A 25,971-nucleotide genomic window follows, 5' to 3' on the forward strand; every position below is an offset into this window, starting at 1 on the left:
GAAAACTAAAACCACAATGAGATATCACTTCACACCTATCAGAATGGCTGCCATCAACAAATCAACAATTGACATGTGCTGGAAAGGATGCAGAGAAAGGGGAACCCTGGTACACCGCTGGTGAGAATGCAGAATGGTACAGCCATCGTGGAAAACAGTATGCAGGTTCCTCAAAAAATTAAAAATAGAACTGCCTTTGACCCAGTGATCCCACTTCTAGGGATATATCTTAAGAATCCTGAAACACTAATCAGAAAGAATATATGCACCTCTATGTTCATAACAATTTACAATAGCTAAGATCTGGAAACAGCCCAAGTGCCCATCAGTAGATGAGTGGATAAAAAATCTGTGGGGCATTTATACTATGCATGCAGCTGTATACTATGCAGCTGTAAAGAAGAAAGATCTCCTGCTTTTTGGGACAGTATGGGTAGACCTGGAGAACATTATGCTAAGCTAAATAAGCCAGGCAGAGAAAGAGAAACATCACATGATCTCATTTATATGTGGAATCTAAAGAACTTAATAAAGTCATGAACAAAATAGATTAAGTGACATGGAAGGATGGAACAAAATGATGAATCTCAGAGGGAAAGTGGGAGTGAGTGAGTGGGTGGGGAAAGATTAGCCAAAGAATTTATATGCATATATGTATAACCCAAGGACACAGGCAATAATGTGGTGAGGGACTGGGCAGGGGAGTGAGGAGGGCGTAGAAAGAGCCAATGGGAAGAAAAAGGGACATCTGTAATATTTTGAACAATAATAAATAAATTTATAAATTAATAATTAAATAAAACAGAAATAAATTCATAGATACAGAGAACAAACTGATGAAAGGGGTGTTGGATGGCTGGGTGAAAAATGTGAAGGGATTAAGAAGTATAAATTGGTAGTTACAAAATAGTCACAGTGATGTAAAGTGCAGCACAAAGATATAGTCAATAATATTCTAATAACTATGTACAGTTCCAAGTGGGTACTAAATTTATCGGGAGTATCACTTCATAAATTACATAAATGTCTAACCATTATGCTGTAACCTGAAACTAATATAAAATAATATTGAATGTCAACAGTAATTGAAAATTTTTTAAAATTATATTAAGAAAAGAAAACAACATCTTGACTAAAGCTTGGTTTTTATAATCAATAGTCTTCAACCCTAGATCTCAAGGCATTCCTAAAATTTAATATCAAGTGTATGACTAGCAGCCCCACTCATATATAGCTTGTGAGGTTACCACACAACTCTTACCACAGCAACTCTCAGAGGTCTACCTTTGTATTTTCTCCATTTGTCACTGCCATCTCCTCAATGGACAGGATTCTACTGCTTATACGGAGATTATTTTTCAGAATCTCATTGGAAAGCTGGATCCGCTGGCCTTGTTCCATACGCCTGGGAAAGAATGAGACTGCATTTACAGTATAGTCAATAGAAAGGATATAAAACATAACTAAGTACTATAGATAGTGTATCTTCTAGTCTAGGAAGATATGTCACCCAGAGAATTCTGGATAAGAAGTTACAAAATTTACAAGGCAAAATGATCATGGAAGGCCTCTCTAAGGAGGTTACATTTGAACAGAATCCTAAAAGAAGTCAAATGTGAGCCAGAAAAATTTCTGGGGAAGACAATTACAGATGGAGGAAAGAGCAAATGCAAAGGTCCTGTGCAAGGAACATGCCTGACATATTAAATGAGCAAGGAGTCCTGTGTGGCTGGAAGTCCACAAGCATAAAAGTATTATTCGTATAGTCCATACCGATTTTTCTAGGCTGATACAGAATATGAAGTCTTATAAGATTCTCCTTCACTGGTATCTCTTCCTGAATGAACTTTCTTACTCTGAACCTTAAGCAAAGAGAAGGGGCTCGTGAGAGTAATTCTAGGGAGCTGTTGATCAGCCAAGATATACAGAAAAGCAGATTACTCAAGGGAATGAATGATAAGGTACTAGACTTGTACTCAACAAAACTGCAATTCAACCCAAGCATTGCTAGCTTGCATGGTTTTTGATAGCTCAGTTTCCCTTTTCTGAGACTCAGTTTCCCCAACTGTTATATGGAGCTAATATTAGTTATGTTGTGGGCTTACTTGGAGATCTTAATAAGTACTTGAAATGTTCTGTAAGTACAGACTGTACACAAAGTTTCAAAGGCAATATGAAAAAAGACTGAAAATATCTCATTAATATTTTATATTAATTGCTTATGAAGTGACAACATTGAGACATATCCTGTTAAATATATTATTTAGATTAATTTTACTTTTTTACTTTGTATAATGCGGCTCCTAGAAAATTCAAAATTACATATGTGGCTTAGACAGGTGTCTTGCATTATATTTCTGTTGCATAACTGTTTGCATGGCTGCCTCCTATTCTTTAAGTCTGACGTTAAATATTTATTCCTCATAAAGTTTTTATTTTCCAAATATGTCTTTTTTTATCCAAAGTAAATCATACCCCCATTATACTCTTTTTTTGTTCTTTATGTACAATCAAGATTTGAATCTCTAAACAAGCTCATGATATGGCAAATATTTGATTCATTCAACTTTCAGATAAATGTGAGAGATTTGGACTAGTATGGTTTCTAAAACAGACTAGGTATTCAATAACTGTTTGCTTAATGAACTTTGCTATGAGAAGCACTTAGAAAAGGCATTTTTTTCAGGGAAAGCCTCCATTTTTCTTCCAAATAGAAAGGTGCAAAAAAATGTAACTGGTTTTACTGCATCTCAGCTGAGTGAGAACATTGGAAGTGACTTGGGAATTACAGAATGTCAGAGTAAGGAAAGGAGGCAGGGCAGAACCAAAGTAAGTAAGTGGATAGGACCACAGATATTCACTCCTTCCAAAAATCTATCCTGGTGCCTCCTGAGATGAAATAAGCATGCTTCTGAAGTACCTATGTGTAGGCAGGAAGCAATTGAGTGAAGCTGACTTATAAGAGCTGGCTGGGAAGTACCTGTGAGACATAGACTGCCAGCCCCTTCTATTTGAAGATCTAGATCTTGGTCTGATAACTATATCCTCTTCATTTTCCTCCAAACAAAGGCTATATCCTAAAGTTTTGGGTCTTCCAAATGAGATTTCTTAGACATTCCCATTCAGAGTTTAACTATCTCCTAGTGATACCCTCTCATTCATTACCATGTCCTTAAAACTCAACCTTCAGCACAGTGCAGCAGTGAGTTAATAAGATGAACTTATCTGGTCAGCTAACATGTCATCCTTCAGACAACAATGGAAACCTGACTGAACAGTCCTCTGCACACTTTAAGAGTTATGGCAAACCAGAGAGTTTGTCATATGTGTCAAGCCTGTAGGGAGGTTTTATAGTAGGAGACCGATGAGCATTGATGAAATATTCTTTTTATTATTATTATTATTGTTTAAAATATTACAAATGTCCCTTTTTCTCCCCAATGACCCATTCCACCCCATTTCTTCCCCCTCCCCAGTCCCTCTCCCCACCATTGTCCATGTCCTTGGGTTGTGTATATATGCACATAAATTCTTTGGTTACTCTCTCCCCCTCCACCCCCCAGCCCTCCTCCATCCCTCTGACATTCATCAATCTCATCTATGCTTCTATGTCATTGAACCTATTCTGTTCATCAGTTTATTAAGTTCTTTAGATTCCACGTATAAGTGAGATCATGTGATATTTGTCTCCTAAGAATCCTGAAACATTCATCAGAAAGGATATATGTACCCCGATGTTCATAGCAGCACAGTTTACAATAGCTAAGATCTGGAAACAGCCCAAGTGCCCATCAGTAGATGAGTGGATAAAAAAGCTGTGGGACATTTACACCATGGAATACTATGCAACTGCAAAGAAGAAGAATCCTCGTACCCTTTGGGACAGTATGGATGGACCTGGAGAATATTATGCTAAGTGAAATAAGCCAGGCAGTGAAAGACACATGCTTTTATTTTCTATTTTTTTCAACATGGTGCTCTTCTTGGTGCAGGTGGTGACGTCTGACAGATTCTAGGAAAGCGGTAAGGACTCTATAAGAGGGGCCATCCCTAGAGGGGTCCCTGCCCTCTGGGCCTGTGGGGAGCATAGCTCCACCCCTTCAGTGGCTGCTGGTGGCGGGCATGCTTCCAGCCCTTGGAAGGCTCAGGGCACTTTTCTTCTTCCTCACTCTTTCCAGAAACCCCCGTGTTTTCTTTGGCCACCTTTCCACCCTCCCGACTGAGGAAGAAGGCTCCCTAGAGTTCCTTCGGCCATGAATTTATTTTCTCCTAAGATCCTTAGAGCTCCGTCTTTCCGGGATTCTCTTTCCCTGCTCCTAAAGCATCGGCAGCTTTGTCATATTTATGTTGCCTTTGAAGAGAACCTTTCTCCTAATTAATTTTAATGTCTTTTCTCCTAGTTATTTATGGCAGAAACAATGCCTATCACAAGCTATTTCATTATAGTCAGAAGAGGAAATCTGCTTCCACTTATTTTTTTTTGCTACTTTCCTTAAATTGAAACAAATTTGTTTTAAAAATATTTCAGAGATATATTGACCTGCAATTTGTTTTTATTACAGTGGCAAGTAACTCTGTAACTTGATTGTGCTAAAGTATATTTGCTAAAATGTTAAGTTCTATTCAATCTCAAAAAGATAATTTGCAGAATCAGAATGTGGTGATTTTTTTTTTTTTTTTAGGCAAACAACTGGACTGAATACAACAGGCAGTGTCTTTTTATAGTGCGTAGTTTTTTGTTTTTTGTTTTTTCCCCTTGGGTTGTTACTACTTCCACCCATGAGTAGAACTATTATGTGTTTTGAATAATTAAAAAAAAAAGAAAAAAAAAAAAAAGATCTGTTGCTTGTTGATTTGGGATTTGTTTGCCTGAATTAAATATTCAGTTAGTGAATGACATATGGTATTGCTTCACTGAAACATGGCAAATATGGCTTTTTCTTGGAGCACAGACCTTGTTTTCTACCAATTTTATAGGCTGTGCAAGATAAGTGAATTCCAGGTAGATTGTTCAAGATTTATAAATCACATATATTCAATGATTGTCTTCTGCCACAAAGTAAATATATATTCGTGGATAATAAATATTTATGAAAATGAAAACCTTTTTCAAATTCTAAATTTAGAAGCCATATGGCTGCTGTCTCTTTGTAACTTTCTTCTATCTTTGTCAGTTTGGTATTGTTCAGTTTACAACGTTTTTCATGGCTCCTCACAACTTAATTTTAAATGGGTACCACTGTGATATTCAACAAAGTATTAACCAGTTCAATCCAATAAAGTACAGTGATATATGGTGACGAGAGAAGACACACCTGGGTGGTGGGCACACGGGGTGATACATGGACCTTGTAACAAAGAAACACACACCTGAAACTTATATGCTCATATTAACCATTGTCACCCCAATAAATTTAATAAAGTGTTAAAAAATACTACATCTACATGTTAAATAAATAAGATTTTGTGTTTTAGTCCTAGTCTTAGAGAATTTAGCTAGAAATTTTATCTTGTATCACTTGGGCATTTCCCCATATTTAAGCACCTCGATAATAAAAATAAAAAAAATAAAAATAAAAATAATTGGAAGGAAAAAAACAATAGAAACATATTAAATGTCATTTTATGTAAATAGGTAGAAACTGGTTAAGAGTGGTAATAATTAACTTTGTTTTCTATTTTTTATATATTTCCACCGGGTAACCATGGGAAATCCTAGAACATAAGAATAGCCGTAACTGAGAGATAAATGTGTTTTCAGTGCTCTTATGGGAAGTATTCTTAAATATTGCCTACTCTGTGATTTGGGGCAATTCACTTTGCCTCTCTAAATTTTCCTTTAATTTTTTCTAATGCTTTTTAAAATTATCTATTTATTGGTTTGTTTAGAGAGAGAGAGGAAGAGAGACAGACAGAGAGAAACCGATTTGTTGTTCCACTTAGTTGTACATTCATTGGTTGCTTATTGTATGTGCCCTGGCAAGATCAAACCCGCAACCTTGGCCTATCGGAACAACACTCTAACCAGCTGAGTTACCTCGGCCATGATATTTTTTTCTAATTCTTATAGGGGCCACATGTGACTCATTGTTCCAGAGGTGACTGAGCAGACACTTTGAAATAGAGCTTATTGCCACAGAGCAAAAATCAAAGTATCTAATATGTCCCAGGCATATAGTAGGGCTTCAATAGATGGAAGCTCTTAAGAGGCAAGAGTCAGGATGCCAGGCTCTCATTGTGATATCTCTATTGACTTCTGTGTTCTGTAAAGTGAGCCATTTATCTCCTATACCCTCCCTGTCCTACCTTCTACACTAGATTCACAGGAAGCTAAGTAACTGTGCTGTAATCTAAAAATGCTATTTGTTGGGTTTTAAAGATGGCTGCAGTCTAACAATAGGCGGAGTCCCCTTGCTCCCAGCCATGGATCCAATTTAGTTAAAATACTGGGTAGCTGGCTCAGAAAAACAAAAGAAATATAGCTGATTGGACGTATTTTGAATAAGGAGCACTGAAGAAACATCGTGGAGACTGGTAAGAGAGGGAGAGGCATGGAAAGGGGGAATCCCCCCTGAAGCTTATTCTAGGCAGTGAGGCCCAAGGGTTGGAGGTTGCTAATCTTTCTCCCCTGGGAGTGCAGACTGACACTCAAAAGCAGGGATCTCAAACTCTGAGCAGTGAAGAAGGGAAGGAGAACCTGTGCATGTAGGACAGAGGGAGCCAGGGAAACAGTTTGTCTTTCTTAGAATAGAAAGGGGCCAGCAGTGACCTAAAAGGACTCTCTGTTTTCTTGTAGGGCACTGTACAGGAAATGAGAGCATTTGAACTGTGTAGAGCGGAAAAGAGGAAGGAACCCTTCCTTCTGCCAAAGAGAGACCAGAGCTGCCAGTGTGGAAGATCGGGGACTCTCTCTGCCAGAGAGAGGGACTGGAGCTGCCAGTGAGATAATTCAGGGACTCCCTCCGAGAGAGAGAGAGATTAAAGCTGCTGTATGGGCAGAGAAGGTGTTTTTGACCTGCTCTAAAGAGAGCCAGGATAGAGACCCAAGGTGAGAATCATGGCCCCAGCCCTGCTGAGTTCAGTTGTGCAGAAGATCTGCACAGGGCAGACTTTGTAACCCCTCCTGCTTCTACTGGAAGCACAAGGATGCCAGATTTTCACAAAGCAGGTTTTCTTCCTGTGTTTTACTTTATAGGCTTTTGATTATTGGATGGCACCCCACAGCATCCACCTTCCGAGCTTACATTGGGGAGACAGACCAGCAAAAGCTGAGTATTGTGTCTGCATTTAGGAGAGTTTGAACCAAGCACCCTGTGAGATCAGATGACCGGACTAGGAAAAGAGGGGCAGAAAGTGCCTACCTCTCCTGCAGGCTAAGAGTACCACCTCTAACAGGAAAGTGGCTGGTTCAGCTCACTGAAGCCCCAGATATCCCCCGCTAAGCACAGTTTGGTGGGGGAAGAACAGCTCATAGGAAGACATTACAAAAGTAAAACTCTCAGGGACTATTATTTGGGAACCAGAGGAAATGCTCAAAACAACTTCTGGAGGCTGGGCGGGCAAAGTGTGCATACCATAGTCTCTATTGATCAATCACACTGAACTCAGGCCAGCTGGAACTGCCCATACAGAAAAGGCAAGACTGAATTCAATCTTCCCAGATGAACTTCACTTGGCTGGTTTTTAAAAAGAATTTTTTTTTTTTAATTTGTTTTGTTTTGCTTTGCTTCTTTTTCTTGTTGTTGTTTTTTGTTTTGTTTTGTCTTTGGTGTTTTTAATCAAGATTTTCTTGATATTCTCCACTTTATTGCTTGGATATTATTATTTTTATCAAGTTTATTGCTTTTCTGTATTGTTTCTACCATATCATTTATTGGTTTCCTTCCTTACACTTGCTTTACCTCTCTCTCTCTCTTCTTGTTCCCTTGTCATAACTATTTTTCCCTTTATTTCTTTGTCTTCCTGTCTTTTTTAACCATTTTCTTATTCCTACTCTCTACCCTTATTCCTACTCTCTACCCTTACTCTCCCTTCTTTTCTTTCAGAATCTTTACTCTGCCTCTATTACCTGCCAGTAGCTTCTTAAATTTTTACTATTTTACTACTAGCAATAATATCCTTTTCTCTCTTTCTTTTTGCCTTAGTAGTTGTGTCCTCTCTTTGTTTTCCTAGTTCTACTTTCTTTTTGGTTGTTTTCATTGTGATTGTTAAGATATTTTGTAAATTCCTTGTTTGTTTCCTGTTGGTTTCATTGTTTTGTTTTGCCCTGTCAGAAAACATACAACAGCTCACATAATGTTGTTGTGGCTGAGCCTCAGAGCTGGCCAACCTGAGAGGGAAGTCCTCCCATGAACAGAACAACAGGAATCTAGGCTCAGTAACAACAGGAGGGCCCAAATATCCCAAAAAAGGGACATGCCTAAAGCTTACAGCTCAGAAGTATAAGGAAAACACAACTCTGAGTCGAACAGGAAATCCACTACCAAAGCTAACCCCACAAGACTGGGAGACAGCAAATATATTGAATACACAGATACAAACACACAGAGAAAACTAATATAGGGAGACAAAGGACCTCCAAACTGAAGAAACAGAAAATCATCAGAAAAAAGACCTTGATGAGATGGAGGTAAGCAAGTTATCAGAAACAGACTTCAGAGTAATGATTATAAAGATGCTCAAGGAACAAGACACCTAATGGGAAGTTGCAGGAACTTAGTGAAAGCTACATCAGCATGAAAAAAAGATATAGATATTGTAAATAAGAACCAGGTAGAAAAGAAGAATACTATATCTGATATCAAGAATATGCTGGAAGGAGTTAAAAACAAAATCAATGAAGCAGAGGATAGAAAAAGTGACTTAAAAGGTAGAAAAAAAAATCAAAGAAGCAAAAAGAAAAAACACTTAAAAAGCATGAGGACAGTTTAAGGGAATTTTGGGACATAAAGCGAAACAACATTCACATCATAGAGGTTCCAGAGAGGGAGGAAAGTGAGCAAGGAGTAGACAATCTGGTGGAAGAAATAATGACAGAAAACTTCCCTAAACTGGTAAAGGAGAAAGCCACACAAGTGCAGGAAACAGGGAAGGTACCAAACAAGAGGAATGAAAGAGACCCCTTCCAAGACACATCATAATTAAGATGGCAAATGTTAAGGACAAAGAGATAATATTAAGGGCCACACGGGAGAGACAAGTAGTGACCTACAAGGGAACCCCATAAGCCTGCCATCAGATTTCTCAACAGAAACACTTTAGGCTAGAAGGGAGTGGCATGAAGTGCTCAAAGTAATGAAAAGCAAGAACCTGCATCCAATACCTCTTTACCCAGCAAGGCTATCTTTTAAAATTGAAGGTGAAATAAAGAGTTTCCCAGACAAATGAAGGCTAAAGGAGTTCAGTACCACCAAACCAGCATTGCAAGAAATGCTAGAAGGACTGCTTTAAGAAGAAGAAGAAATATGGAGAGAAAGATACATGGGCATAAAGGGAAATTATGGTGTTAAATAAGTATATGTCAATAATAACCTTAAATGTAAAAATGCTCCAATCAAAAGACATAGGGAAGCTGAATGTATAAGAAAACATGACCCATATATATGCTGTCTAGAAGAGACCCGCCTCAGAGCAAAAGATTGACACAGACTGAAAGTGAAAGGATGGAAAAAAATATTCCATACAAATGGAAATTTAAAAAAAAAAAAAAGCTGGAATAGAAATACTTATTTCTGAGAAAACAGACTTCAAAATAAAGACCATAACAAGAGACAAAGAAGGTCACTACATAAAACTAAAGGGATACATCTAACAAGAGGAAATAACCCTTGTAAACATATATGCACCCAATATAAGAGCACACAAATGTATATAAAATTTCTTGGTGGATTTTAAGGGAGATATTGAGAGCAATACAATCATAGTGGGTGACTTTAACACTCCACTGTCATCATTGGACAGGACAAGATAAAAAATCAACATGAAAATAGAAAACTTGGATGACACAATAAATCTAATGGATTTAATTGACATATACAGAGCATTTCATCTCAGAGCAGCAGAATACACATTGTTTTCAAGGGCACGTGAAAAGTTCTCAAAAATAGACCACATGTTAGGGCACCAAACAAGTCTCTACAAGCTCAAGAAAATTGAAATCATATCAAGTATTTTCTAAGATCACAATGCCATGAAACTGAAAATCAACCACTCTAAAAAAATTCAAAAATATTCAAATACATGGAGGCTAAATAGCATGTTATTGTATAATGAACTGGTTTAAAACAAGATCAAGGAAGAAATAAAAAACTTCCTGAAGACAAATGACAACCCAAAATCTATAGGACACAGCAAAAGCAGTCCTGAGAGGAAAGTTCATAGCATTACACAAAAAGCCCTAATAAACTGTCTAAAACAACAACTAAAAGAATTAGAAAGAGAGCACCAAGAAAAGCCCAGCAGAAGTAGAGGGAGGGAAATAATAAAGATCATAGCAGAAATAAATGACATACAGATAAAAAAACAACAATACAAAAGAACACTGAAACAAAGAGTTGGTTCTTTGAAAAGATAAATAATATTGAAGCAACTTTAGCCAGACTCACCAAGAAACAGAGTGAGGACCCAAAAAATAAAATCAGAAATGAAAAAGGCAATATAACAACTGACAACATAGAAATAAAGAATCCTAAGAAAATACTAAAAGCAACTATAGGCCAAAAACTGGACAACCTGGCTGAAATGGACAAATTCCTAGAAACATACAATCTTACAAAACTCAATCAGGAAGAATCATAAAACTGAAATAGGCCAATAGACAAGTGATGAAATTGAAGGAGTGATAAAAAACAAACAAACAAACAAACAACCTCCCAGCAAACAAAAGTCTGGGACCAGATGGATTTGTAGGCGAGTTTTACCAAACAATCACAGAAGAACAAACCAATTCTCCTCAAACTTCTCCAGAAAATTCAAGAGGAAGGAAGACTCCCAAGCTCTTTTTATGAGGTGAGAATTATCCTAATTCCCCAAAACAGGTAAAGACACTACAAAGAAAGAAAATTACAAACCAATATCCCTGATGAACATAGATGCTAAAATCCTTAACAAAATATTAGCAAATCGGATCCAGCAATATATTGTAATCATCAGACACCATGACCAAGTGGGATTTATTCCAGGGATGCAAGGTTGGTTGAACATTCTTAAAACAATAAATGTGATACATCACATAAAAAAAAGACAGGCAAAAATCATATGATTATATCAATAGACTCAGAAAAAGCATTTGAAAAAATCCATAACCCATTTTTGATAAAAACTCTCAGCTAAGTGGGAATAGAGGGATCATACCTCAACATAATAAATGCCATATATGACAAACCTAGAGCCAATATCATACTCAAAGTTCAAAAACTAAAACCATTTCCCTTAAAAACAGGAGCAAGACAGGGTTGTCCACTTTCACCACTATTACTCAACATAGTACAGGAAGTCCTTGCCACAGCAATCAGACAAACACTAAAAATAAAAGGCATCCAAATTTGGAAGGAAGAAGTAAACTTGTCATTGTTCACAGATAACAAGACATTGTGCATAGAAAACCCTAAAGACTCAATCAAAGTTCTACTAGATTTAATAAATGAATTAGGCAAGGTAGCAGGATGCAAAATTAACACCTGGAAATCAATGGCATTTTTATACACCAATAATGTACTCTCTGAAAGAGAATCTAAAAAAATTTCCACTCACCATTACAACTTAAAAATAAGATTCCTAGGAATAAACTTAACCGCAAATGTAAGAGGCCTGTACTTGGAAAACTACAGGACAATGAAAAAAGAAATAGAGGAAGATATAAACAAGTGGAAGAATATATCATGTCCATGGATTGGAAGAATTAATATCATTAAAATGTCCATACTACCCAAAGAAATCTGTAGATTCAATGAAACTCTTATAAAAGTACCAATAGCATATTTCACAGAACTAGGACAAATATTCCAAAAATTTATATGGAACCAAAAAAGACCCCAAATAGCTGCAGCCTTCTTGAGAAAGAAGAACAGAATTGGAGGGATCACAGTAACAGATATCAAACTATACTACAAAGCCACTGTAATCAAAGCAGCCTGGTCCTGGTACAAAAACAGGCATATAAATCAATGTAACAGAGTAGAGATCCTTGAAATTGATCCACACCGTTACAGTCAATTAATATTTGACAAAGTAGGCAAGAGCATACAATGGAGCAAAGATAGTCTCTTCAATAAATGGTGCTGGGACAATTGCACAGGTACATGCAAAAAAATGAAACTAAACCACCAACTTGCTCCATAAACAAGTATAAATTCAAAATGTATAAAAGGCTTAAATGTAAGACATGAAACCATAAAAATCCTAGACGAAAACATAGGCAATAAAATCACAGACATCTCATGTAGCGGAATATTCATCAATATATATCCTAAGGCAGGAGAAACAAAGGCAAAAATAAACAAATGGGACTATATCAAACTAAAAATCTTCTCCACAGCAAAAGAAAACATCCTCCAAATACAAAAGTATCCCACCGCATGGGAGAATATATTGGCCAAGGGTACATCTGATAAGGGGTTAATTCCTGAAATATACAATGTACACATACAACTCAACAAGAGAAAGGCAAAAAATCTAATTGAAAATGGGCAAAAGACCTGAATAGACACTTCTCCAAAGAGGCCATATAGATGTTCAGGAGATATATGAAAAAATACTCAACATCACTAATCATCAGAAAGATGCAAATTAATACCACAGTGAGGTATCACTTCACACCTGTAAGGATGGCTACCATCAACAAATCAACAAATGACAAGTGCTGGTGAGGATGTTGAGAAAGGGAAGCCTAGTATACTGCTCATGAGAATGCAGAATGGTGCAGCCACTATGGAAAACAGTATGGAGATTCCTCAAAAAATTTAAAAAATGGAACTGCCTTTTGACTCAGTGGTCCCACTTTTAGGAATATATCCTAAGAATCCCAAAACACCAATAAGAAAGAATATATACACCCCTATGTTCATAGCAGGGCAATTTACAATAGCTAAGATCTGGAAACAGCCCAAGTGCCCATCGGTAAATGATTGGATAAAAAATCTGTAGGACATTTACACTATGGAATAGTATGCAGCTGTAAAAAAGAAGGATATCTTACCCTTTTGGACAGCATGGATGGGCCTGGAAAGTATAATGCTAAATGAAATAAGCCAGTCAGAGAAAGACAAGTGCCATATGATCTCACTCATATGTGGAATCTATGGAACAGAATAGATTGACAAACAAGATAGGGTCACAGACATGGAAGCATGGAACAGTCCTGCAGATCTCAGAGAGGAGACAGGAAGGACGACAGAAAGAGATTAACCAAAGAACTTATAAGCATATATGCACAGCCCATGGATACAGTCAATGGACAGCCAGAGGCCTGGGGAGGGATGGGAGGTGCGTGGAGGGGGGTAAGGGGAGGAAATGGGGGACATGTGTAATACTCTCAATAAAAAAATGAAAGCATAAAAATAATAAAAATAATAATAAAAATGATATTTGCTGACAGATTTTCCCATTGTGGGGTTACTATTTCAGTCAGTCTTATGTAAATAGTTCTCAAACCAATGAAACATGCCCTCTTTCCAAGCCCAATACTGATTTTTTTCCCATGTAATGACAATATTTGGAAATACTTGCAAACCTGCCCTACTCTGTTTCTCTCCCACTTAAATCTTCAATCACAATCTAAATCTAAATTTCCCAGGCCTGTGAACCATAACAACTGCTTCTACCTTTAATTTGAAGCTGTAACTTTGAAGGAACTGGCCAAAACCTGGAGTTTGGCAGCTGTTGGAGTACTGCTTCTTTTAGTTTCCCAGACCCCATTACAAGACCACTGACAGCACCTGTCATATCATACAGAGAGAAAATCTCCCAGTAAGATCTTTAGACTGCCAGTTTCTCGTGCCAGTAACAGTAAACCCGAGAGTCTAGACCATGGAGGGTCCTTTGGCATGCAAGTCACTTAAGCTCATCTTTCTGGCCACAGGGCTCCCAGGCCCACATGAAGGAGGGCACAGACAGGCCACTTGCTGTCCAACGAAGGATATTCTCACTGCCTAAGAGTATTGGCTGAATGAACTTCAAATCTGTATCTTTCTCATAGATCTTAGGTTTTCCTGGACAAGAGGAGAAAATGGCAGAGATTAAGGTCACATACCATGGCTGATATTTTAGCTGTACTATCAGTACAGGAATCCAAATGGTTAGAATATTTAAATATTTCTACATCAGTTTATAAATACCTGCTGCCCCCAGCTTTCTAAGTGCCTTCTCCTCACTATCACCATCCTGGTCCCTCCTCATGAATAAGTCCTTCCATGTCATCCCCATGACCCAGCAACTCAAGGGTTAATATCTGACCCAAGAGAGACATCTAATGCTCCATGCTTGCACTAAAGCATGACCAGATTGATAAATACCTGTGCCCTACTCGTGAATATTTTAAATATTTCACCACTAATAAGCACAATAGAGCTCTGTCGAAGAGAAGTAAATCCAAGGCCCTGAATGGCAGAAGGTGTTTATTTCAAAATAATCTTTTGGATTGGAATCCTACTAAAGGCAGGACTGACATCAGGTTCACCTATGAACCCTGGGCACAAAGTCAGTGCCTAAGAATTATATGTTGAACTTAATTACAAAAGTTACCAGTAGGTGTTGTGTGTTTTTTCAGTAGCATTTATTGTTTGTATTTGGATTTAAGCAAACCAAATAACAATAATAGGCTTCTACACGACTTGCAGGAATCTCATTTCTGAGTTCCCTACTTATATATCCAACTGCTTGCTCTACTTCTCTCATTGAATGATAATACTAATAACATCAATGCTACTAATACTAATAAATAGTTAATTGATCTAGGTGCAAAATACTGTTCTGTGCACTTTGTGCAAATGAACTCATTTAATCCTCACCCTGTGAGGATGATATTGTGTTTATCCCTATTTACAGATAAAGAGATTGAAATGTTAAGTAGCTTTCAGAAAGTCACACAGCTAGTAAGTGGAAGAGCTTGGTTATGAACTTTGGTAGTCTAGCTCTAAAGCACTCTCTGTCTCATAAACATCACAAACTCAACATTTCCAATAATAATAATAATAATAATATCAAACATATATACACTTACCAAGTCTCTGGAACTGCTTTTAACTGCTTTTTATAGATAGTACCTCATTTAACTTCATAACATCCCACTAGGAATGCACTTCCTTTAGCTCTGTTTTACAGATGAATAAACTGAGATGCAGAGAGATGAAGTAACTGGCCCAAAGTTGATAAAGTGGTAAAGTGAGGAATTAAACCTAAACATGACTCAAGCACTCAGGTTTATAACCAATGCACTGTGCCTCCATTCAAAAATAAAACCCCTTATTCCCCCTCCTCCCCTATTCATCTTCACTTCAGTAATCTGTTCAGTCACCTTAGCCAGAAACTCATGGATCATACTGGAACTCTCATTCTCCCTTACTTCCACATTCCACCAATTTCTACAAGAACAGAAGCTCAGTAACGGATGAAACTCCTGTCAGTGTTGTTCCTTACTATACCTCCAGAGCTTAGTACAGTCAATGCCAGGTGCACTGTAAGTGCTCAATAAATTCATGTTTGAAAATGTTAGTCCAGTGTCCTGTCATGTAACAGAGCAGAATTCCACTCTGCTTTCCAATGTTGCTGTCTCTAATGCTGCTGCAAGATCCTCAGATCTTATAAAAAGTAGGGATGTGGTTTGGTAGTTTGAGCATTCTTATTTAAAACTAACCTGAGTTGTATTTCTTCACAGAAAATGTAAGAGTTAACTGACAGGCCTTTACTAAATTCACAACAAAATTTTCTTAATATGATGGGTTGGAGGGCAGACTAACCAGGCTTCTTTCATCCTTGACTAATGCTTTTTTTCTGGGGATTATAAACACAAACTGTTGCCCACTGATTCTCCCTTGGCAATCTGCCTTCAATTTCTTTTGCGCTCTCTCCTACTTTTCCCCTCCCAGGCCAGACCAACTTTAGCTTCTAGCCCAAGATCAACAATATTTTTCTTTTCCTGCTTCTTATGGCTGTCATACCAAATTCTAAAAGGGTTCTCACCTTCTCTAGGGTCAACACATATCTCTAGATGAGAGTGGAAGTGTTGGGGGCAGAGATGCTGATCATGTTCTGTTAACCATGATTGTGAAAGGGGAGAAGGCACCTAACAGGAATAAAACCATAGTTGTTTAATGATTATTCACCTTAATAACTATAGATATGAAGTTTTTTTACAGACCTTGGGAAACTGGAGGATGTGCTGCAAGAAGAAAAACAGAACTGTAAAAAGATGAGACACCTCGGGGCCTGGATGGGTTCATTGCTCAAAAAACAAAATGCATTTTGAGAACAGACAAAGGACAGGATGCACTTTGATTTGGTTGCTGTGCCTGGAGCCAGACCCCGCTTCAGGAGTTTACTTCAGGAATGCTGACTATTCTCAGGTCCTAGGAACGGAGGGAACTGGGTTTTAACACCACTGAAAATTAACTACCTTGTTATCGGACTTCCAAGATCCTGGGAGGAGACACACGGACCACAGATCCTGCAGCTATCCTCACCATCCCCCTCTTCTCCCTTTCATGCAGCCCTGTATAACCAGCCAGGTAATAAGGGAAGGGCAGAGCAGATTTTATGTGGACAAATCCCACTGCTCTCCCATTTGCTGGCAAAAATGGAATAAATGTTCATATTTGATTCAACCTTGTTTCTGCTTAATTAGCTGAAGTAGCGACAGGCAACCCGGACCCACTGTGTCCAGTTTCAGAAGGACTGGAAAGTTGGCTCTTTCAGCCTGTAAAACACCAAATTATAGGAAAAGAATAGCTAATATAAATGTGTGTCTCTGTCTGAGAGCAGTACTGCCCTTGAAACTGTGGTCCTCACAATGACTACCTCTAGCAATAAAATGTCTATTCCTGGCTCCATCTGGAGTCAAGTGTCACCTCCTCTTCACACAATTTCCTTGCCTTACTCCCTTTCCTTTGTTTGAAGCAAGTAAAATAAGGACAGTCACTGGATTACCTCTGGTAAATGAATTTTAAGATCAACATGTATTGTCCCCATTTTCCATAATCTCAGATATTTTTTTTTCTTCATTGGGAGCAATCTTCACTCCAGTATTAAAGACTTGGGAATGAAGGGACATATGACTCACCTGTCAAAAACAGAGTTAGAGTCTTTGTCTTTCAATGCTGGATGGGATAATGGACCTGTTCCCTTTCAAAAGGATTGTAGGAATAATTAAGAATATTTGCTTTTGCTTGGTTTTTCATTAAGAATAAATACACATGAGAATGAGCGGATGAGTGGATAGATGAAATAAAAAATCAAGCTGGGCCCAAAGAGTGCAGGTGGAGAATTAAGTCTAGCAGAGCTAGTGTCACCCTTTAAGGCTCTGGAACATTTAGATTCATATAAGCACTGACTGAAAAATCTTAAGGCAAGGGATATCTTCTCCCAATCATATTTCTATGTCCCTTTACTATTAACACATCTGGAGTTGCAGGCATACATGTCTTGGAACAGGACAGGTGTGTTTAGGTCACTGTGACCTTGAGTCAGTCTCTTCCCCTCTTGGACCTCAGTTACCCAATCTGCCGGACTGGGAATAGATTTTGTTTAAATAATTATTGTTATTCCTTTGGCACTGATTTTTGTGGCTGTTTGAGTCTACAGGATTCTTAATACATTCAAAAAGTATTTCTTTAGTGCCTCTTGGGTGCTATTTACCATGCCAGGTAATGAATAAGGCACCGCTTGTATAAGAATATTGGTACAAAGGTCTCTTTATTCCTGGGAGTTCTTGGATTTCTTGAGAATGTCTTCTAGAGCTCCAGGCAGACAGTGGAAGCTCAGGACCATATACGTACTCTTTTCAGAGCCATAGGATCCATTGTTTTAAACGCACTCACAGCCACATGAGAGTGACAACTGTCCCATTTCCCATCATTGTTTTATGATTCCCCTGAATCACAAACATTTCAAGAAGGCCCCAAATCAATCAAAAGGCTAGTTCTTACATAATTATTCCAAATAGACATCATATTTAATTTTTTCCTTCATATTTGGTTGGGTAAACTAATCATCAACATGGTAGGCACTTGGTAGCCCAGAAAGCCATCACTGATTACTTAAGCTAATTCTGGCTACAGTTTCTTTTGGAATTAAACATAACTGAGTTGGAGCAAGTTTTCTCAAGGTTCCACATATCTGAGAACTTGAAGAAAGCTCATCCATTTTCTTTAGTCATTTTCAAATAGTGACATAACCAAGTGAGCCTAGAATGGCAATAAATATGATTTGAGTGTAAAAAGAACCATGGAAAAGACTCCAACAGCAATTCTTTATGCAAGCCTGAACACCATGATTTCAATAAAGAAGTCAGCTAGTTGTGTGTTATTATGTGTATTGCAGGGCTAAGTGAAAAGAGTTGTTAAAAAAGTGTATTTGAAAAGCTTTCTCTTTAGATCTGAAAAAAAATTAAGATAGAGCAGGAGTCGAATGGCAGACAAGCTGAACTATCTGACTGGCCAGAATTGCCTTCTTCTGAAGAGAGAAGCTACATTTATTGGATGCCAGCCTGTAATGTACTAAACATTTTGTTCATAGTAAAAGAGGTTGCTGCTTATTTAGGGCTTACTCTATGCCGAGTATTTTTACTTTTTAATTTGTATTGCGTTCAGAGAGAGGAATGGAGAGGGAGAGAGAGATAAAGACATCAATGATGAGAGTCACTGATCAGTTGCTTCCTGCATGCCCCCACTAGGGATCGAGCCCACAACCCTGACTGGGAATCAAACCATGATCTTCTGGTTCCTAGGTCGATGCTCAACCACTGAGCCATGCCTATACCAAGTATTTTTATTTCAATAACTCATTCAATCCTCATAGCAACCCTTAGAAATAAGTATTGTTTTCTTTATTTCAAAGAAAAGGAAACCTGGCACAGTTAAAAGACATGCCCAAAGTGACACGGCTATGAACCAGTGAAGCAGAATTCTGTCAGGCTTTAAAATTGCATGAAGCTCCATGTATTGTGCCATGCTTTCATTCTCAGAGACCAGAGAGATTTCTGGTGCAATTACTATGTGCCAGGGCCCTGTGATAAAGTTTTAACGTTTGTCATCTTGTTTAATCCTTATAATTCCATTCAGCAGTTAGTTGTATGAACATTTAAGACAAGCTCAGAGATATCATTGGATTGACAAGGCCATATGGCTAGTGATGGAGCTAGGATTTGGACTCAGAGTTGTGTAACTCCAAGGCCAGGACCCTGTCCTATGGTAACTGTGGTTTAATTCCCCCACATTCTCTTAGCTATGGCAGGAGCCTCTCCACTTAAATTATATTTTCTTCTGGAGCCTGTGGCAGGTCCTCTGACACACTCCAAGTTTATATAAAATTCATCAGAAAGGCTTGGAAAGTGGACTGAGATGCCCTAGAATGGGCTCACCAAATAAATCAAGTCTCCCCAGATCTAAGACAGTGTTGGAAAGTGTTCCTTTTCTAAACTCATCAAGGCACTTCTGGGGCCCAGTGGAAAGGCAGGGGTTTCCAGAAAAGCCACTGGAAAGAGCCTCATAGGTCAAGCTACCCACTGGAGTTTTCCATGTTTGAAAAACTCCCCATTGGAGTTCCATGTTTAAGAAAATTCCCATTGGAGCTTTCCATGTTTGAGAACATGGCCTTTGGAAACTTTGCATAAGTTAAAATCTTAGCTCTGCCACTTGCCTGCTGTGAGACCTTGTGCCAGTGCCTTTACCTCTCTGTGCCTCAATCTCCACATCTTTAAAGCGAGATAACAATAGTTCCTATATCACAGGGTTTTTATGAAGAACAGGGATAAAAATCATATTTCATAATAGTCATGAGGATGAAATGAAACTGCATGCCCAAAAGTGCTTTACAGGTTGGCCTGGAAGCTGGGGATGGGGGGTGATACCTTTCACCTTGTGTAGTGAAGAGACACTGCTAAGATTCATGATGCTACTCAGGTTCAGATCCCTAAGAAGATAGACTGTGTTGCTCTTGCTTCACATGTCTAGGGAGGCAATTATTGAAACCAATTTTAGAACTTCAAGCTGATAGGAGTAGCTGGGATTTTCTTAAAATTACAGGGGCCCCAACAAAAGGGTTCAGGGTTAATCATCTCAAATAGTGTGTAATTGAGAAAAAAGAAATGACCTTTCTCTTAATTGAAAATAAAACACCCTCTCTGCCACTAGTAATCTGTGTTCTGCATCTAACCATTTTAAGCAGTCATCTGCCTCAAGTACATAAATGAATGTGAAATTACAACACTCCTAAAATCCTTGTAATTTCCTAAGTGATAAAAGAACCAGGAACATCTTTTGTTTTAATATTTGGTCTTTGGGCCTGGTTCCTGATATGAAGCTGAATCTCCTAAATCCCTTGGAAATTTCTAGGTGAGAGAAGTGTTTTGTTTTAATTCAGAAACTCTGGGTGGGCTCCTGGATTGCTCATGGATAGGGACTGATCAACAGAAAGATCAACCCATAATTAGAAACTTGGAATTTTCAGCCTCATTCTCCATCCCCCAGAGAGGGGTGAGGGGCTGAAAATGGAGATAATTGATCATGCCTACATAAAAGTCTCAATAGTATTGAGTTCAAAGAACTTCTAAGATTCAACATCCACATGCAGGGAGGGTGATGCATCCCAACTTCACAGGTACCCTCTCACACCTCTCCCTATGTATCTTTTAATCTTGCCATTTATTTGAATCCTTTATCATATCCTTTAATAAACTGGCAAATGCAAGTAAGGGTTTTCCTGACTTCTGTGAGCCATTCTAGAAAATTAATGAAATCCAAGGAAGGGTTCATGTGAAACTCCAATTTGTAGCCCAGTCAGACAGAAGTTGTGGGTAATTTGGAGACTTGTGATTGACACTTGGTGGGGGCTGCCTTATGAGACTGAGCTCTTAACCTGTGGGATCTGATGTTATTTCTAGGTGGATAGTGTCAGATGGTGGTAAACTGTAGGACATTCAGCTGGTGTCACACAGAATTTCTTCCTGGGGGAAAAATACCAACACATCTGGTGTCAGAAGTGTTGTGAAACTACCAGTAGTGTGAGAGTCAAGGAGACACACAGGAGGGGAAACTGAGTTTTCCCAATTCAACCAACTAGGTTGGTTTGGGCTTATAAGACATGGACTATAAGAAACATATTTCTAAATTGGTGAGGCAGCTATTCATAACTGGAACACATGAGTCTTGGCTCTGTCTGGGTTCTTCCATTAGCTAACTGAGTAACTTGGCCAGTTTCTTCATCATTCCCAACTTTAACATAAGGCCGTTGGAAACAGAAACAGAGTCATAGATACAGAGAACAAACTGATGCTTGCCGTAAAGGTGGAGGATGATGGTATGGGTAAAAAAAAAAAGTGAAAGGGAATAAGAGGTACAAATTCTAGTGATAAAATAAATAAGTCACAGGAATGTAATGTACATTACAGGGAATACAGTCAATAATATTATAATTTGCACAGTGACAAATGGTTACTAGACTTATCATGGTGATCACATCATCAGGTGTATAAATGTGAAATCACTATGTTGTACACCTGAAACTAATATAATACTCCATATTAACTTAAGTAAATAAAATAAATAATAAAAATAAGGCTGTTGGGTCAGGTGACCTCAGAGGAAAGACTGTCCTGGTTTACTGGTAACAGTTTAAAGCTTTATATTTTATGGTGAAGGAGTGAAAAATTAATAAGGGAAATACCCAAAGACTAACTATATAATTATACCTCTCCCACATGGTGCCATTAACTTTATTTTCTTCAACTGATGTCTGTCTTTCTGCCTACTTGTCTCTGTAAGAACATGAATTTAAACTGATTTACCTACTTAAAGAGTAGACCAATAAAAAGATTCAGAAGTAAATAGGTATATAAAAGGACACCCCTTTCCATTGCTTTCTATTTATCCATAATACTTTTAAGTGCTATACAACCTGACATATTGCATAATTATTGGTTTTATTTTCCTATATACACCTTTTTAAAATATAAGTTTCATGAGGGCCAGAAATTTTACCTGTTTATTTCCTACAACAACCCTGGTGTCTAGGATAGTACCTGGAAAATGGTAGGTAGATCTATAATCCTTTGATTAATTGATTTTTAAAAATTTAAATTACAGTTGAAATTAAATATTATTTATATTAGTTTCAGGTGTACAAGATAGTGATTAGACAATTTTATAATTTATAACATGATCTCCCTGAAAATTCTAGTACTCACCTGGCACCATACATAGATATTACAATATTATCAACTGTATTCTCTTTGCTGTAATTTACATCCCCATAACTATTTTGTAACTACCAATTTGTACTTCTTAATTCTTTCACCTTTTATACTCAAGCCCCCGGCACCCCTATCATCAGGCAACATTCAGTTTATTCTCTGTATCTATGAATTTGTTTCTATTTTGTTTGTCCATTTATTTTGTTCTTTAGATTCCACATATAAATAAAATCATATGTTATTTGTCTTTCTCTGTCTGACTTATTTCACTTACCATAATACATTCTAGGTCCATCCATGTCACAAATGGTAAGATTTCATTCTTTTTTATTATTGAGTAATATTCTATTATATATATATATATGTAACACATCTTAGTAATATTATTTTCTGATATAGATCCTCAAGCAAGAGAGACAAAAGAAAAAATAAACAAATGGGACTACATCAAACTAAAATGTTTTTGCACAGCAATGAAAACAATCAAAGTAAATAGACAAGTTACTTAAGGGGAGAAGATATTCACCAATGCTACATCCAAAACGGGATTAATATCCAAAATTTATAAAGAACTTATGCAACTCAACACCAAAACAACAAACAATCCAATTTAAAAATGGGCAGAAGACCTGAGTAGACACTTCTCTAGAGAGAGCATACAGATGGTTAATAGACATATGAAAAGGTGCTCAATGTCACAAATCATCAGAGAAATGCAAATTAAAATCACAATGAGATATCACTTCACACTTGTCAGAATGGCAATCTACAACAACTCAAAAAAAAAAAGTATTAGCGAGGATGTGGAGAAAAGGGAACCCTCATGCATTGTTGGTGGGACAGCAAATTGGTGCAGCCATAATGGAAAACAGTATGGAGGTTCCACAAAAAACTTAAAAATAGAGGATCCTGGAGATGGCGGCACTGTGAGAAGCAGCAGAGTGCCCCCGCTCCCAGCTACGGACTTGATTTACTCCTAAAATCCTACATAACCAGCTTGAAAAAACCAGAGAAACACACCTGAGTGGACGGACTGCAAGTGGGGAGCACTGAAGACACATCAGGGAGTCCGGTAAGAGAGGGGGGGCATAGGAAGGGGGAGACTCCCCTAAAGCCTGGTCTGGGCTCTGAGCCCAGAGGCTTGGAGGCTACAAAGCTCCCTCCCCTCAAGAGTGTGGACGGCATCCAAAAGCGGGGATCCCACACCCAGAGTGACTAGAGGGGAAGGAGGGCCAGCGCACAGGGCAGAGGGTCCCAGGGGAGCAGTGAGTCCCAAAGGGAACAGCTCCTTCCCAAGAAACAAAGCCTCTAGTGGTGGCTGCGACCAGCGTCTGGAGCTCGGGGTGCCAACCATAGGAAAGGCTGTCCCAAGGTCTGTGGCACCCAAGTGGTAACGGACCAGAGGACTGCTCTGAGCAGCCGCACACGGGCACCCTCTGCCTCCCTGTGGGGCATTGTGTTGAGCCCCAGAAAGCACTGAATCTGTGTGGCTTGGGGGAGGGGAGGAGCCCTCCCTGCCTTGAGCTCCAGGTGCAGAGAGGCTAGAATAAGTGACCCGCCCTGAGGGGCGCTGTGGTGGCCCATGAAGCCACTCAGGCTTTGCTACGACCAGCGGTGCGGGGAGCTGTGAGGAGCTGACTTTGAGTCCCCTCCCTCTAGGTGCCTTGGAGCGAGGGTGGCAGGACCTTGCAGGGCGAACTTTCTACCTGTGTGTTGCTTTGTAAGATTGCAAGTTTGATCCCGGACCTGGTTTTCACCTTCCTGGCGGGCACGGGGTGATAGACCAGCGGAAGCTGGGATTGGGGTCTGCACAGTAGACGGCCTGAGGGGCAGGCCTGGTGCAACCAGGAAACCAGAGCTGAGCAGGGAGAAGCGGAGCCTGCCGGCCTCTCCTGCAGCCCAGAGCACCACCCCCAACAGCAAAAGGGAGGGTCCCGCTCACTGAAGCCCCAGACACACCCACAGGGCACAGTCCTGAGAGGGACTCACAGGAGGATATTACAAGAATAAAACTCTTAAGGACTGTTGTTTGGGAACTGGAGGCAACACTGAAACCCCCTGCTGGGGGTGCCTGGCAGGCAAATGGCTCACCAGAATGTGTTATTAATCAAACCCACTGAGCCCAGGCTGCTGAAACGGCCCATACAGAAAAGGCAACAGGCTGAAATCAATCTGAAGCTGCAGCAGGACAGAGCATGGGGAACTAGAATCAGAGGACAGGGTAGGGACTGAGGAGCTGGCTGTGGAGCCGCAACTAACCCCCCACAGAGTGAGCGCCTGACAGCGACACCTCTAAGGGGAGTGATACCCTAAGCTACACTAACCACCCTGCACCCTAAAGACTCTACAGAAAGACTGGAGTAAAACCAGGCAACTACAAGGTTGCAAAATAGCTGACAAGAGGAGGTGGCCCACGGAGAACCTCAGATCAACCATCTACCTAAGAACACCAGAGCCAAACCTAGACGGCCCCTCACATTGGGTGATAAACAAGCACCTCGCAGGAGAGCTGAAACCAACAAATGAAACAGTGACCCAGAAAAAACTCACCTGATTGACTACCTTTTTTTCCTGCTGTTTTTTTGTTTTGTTTTGTTTTGTTGTTCTTTTGGTTTTTGGGTTTATTTGTTTGTTTTTTGTTTGTGGGCTTGTTTATTTTTTTCTCTTTTTTCCTTAAGAAGAAGAGAAAAGGGAGAAAATTTGTTTTTTGTAATTTTTTAAATTTTATAATAATTTTTTTAACATTTTTTTAACTAATTTTTTCTTTCTTTCTCCTTTTTATAAAAGAATTTTGTCTTGCTTTGCTTGTTTTCAGTTTTGTTTTTGATATTTGGTTTGTTTTGTTTTATCTTTGCTTCTAGTATCAAGACTTTCTTGATATCCCTGCTCAACAACTGGGACTTTATCATTATAACCAAGTTTACTGCTTTCCTCTATACTTTCCCCCAAATCTCTTACTGGACTCCCTCCCTGCCTGGGCTTTATCTCTCTCTCTCCTCTCAATCCATTGGCATAACATTTTTCTTCTTTTTCTCTTTTCTTTTTCTACTTTTCTTTCATTCTTTCATTATGCTCCCTTCTGTGTTCCTGTCCGATTGGTAGTTTCTCTTATTCTCTTTATTGTATTTTTGTTTTCTCATTTTCAACTCATCTTATTCCTGTTCTCTTCCTTAATTTTTTGTGGTCTCTTCTTTCAGAATCTTTTCTCTGCTTCTGTTATCTCCCAGTAGCTTCTCCATTTTTTACATTTTAGTTTATTATTAGTTTTTAACTTTTCACCAGTATTAACAACAATATACATCTCTCTCTCTCTAAGCGTTAATTTTCTTTCTCTCTTTCTTTTTTTTAAGCATTTTTTTTTTTTTTTGGTGTGTGTGTCTGTGTGTGTGTGTGTTCTCCCTTCACTCTCCCAGTTCTATCTTCACGTGGGTTGTTTTCATTGTTACTGTCAAAATATTTTGTAAAATACCTCTTGTTTCCCGGAATTTTAGTTGTGTATTGTCCTGCCTTGCCAGCACCTATACAACACCTTACACGTTGAGGTTGAGGCTGAGACACAGTTAGGCAACCTG

At 38.7% G+C, this 25,971-nt stretch overlaps 1 pseudogene; it reads right to left on the minus strand.

Annotated features, from left to right (window-relative positions):
* The window catches only part of LOC148090484 (vascular endothelial growth factor receptor kdr-like), a 269,330-nt pseudogene that overhangs the window by 173,195 nt on the left and 70,164 nt on the right, over positions 1-25,971 (minus strand).

The sequence above is a fragment of the Miniopterus natalensis genome, chromosome X, assembly GCF_054644295.1.
Source record: "Miniopterus natalensis isolate mMinNat1 chromosome X, mMinNat1.hap1, whole genome shotgun sequence".
Lineage (NCBI taxonomy): Eukaryota > Metazoa > Chordata > Mammalia > Chiroptera > Miniopteridae > Miniopterus > Miniopterus natalensis.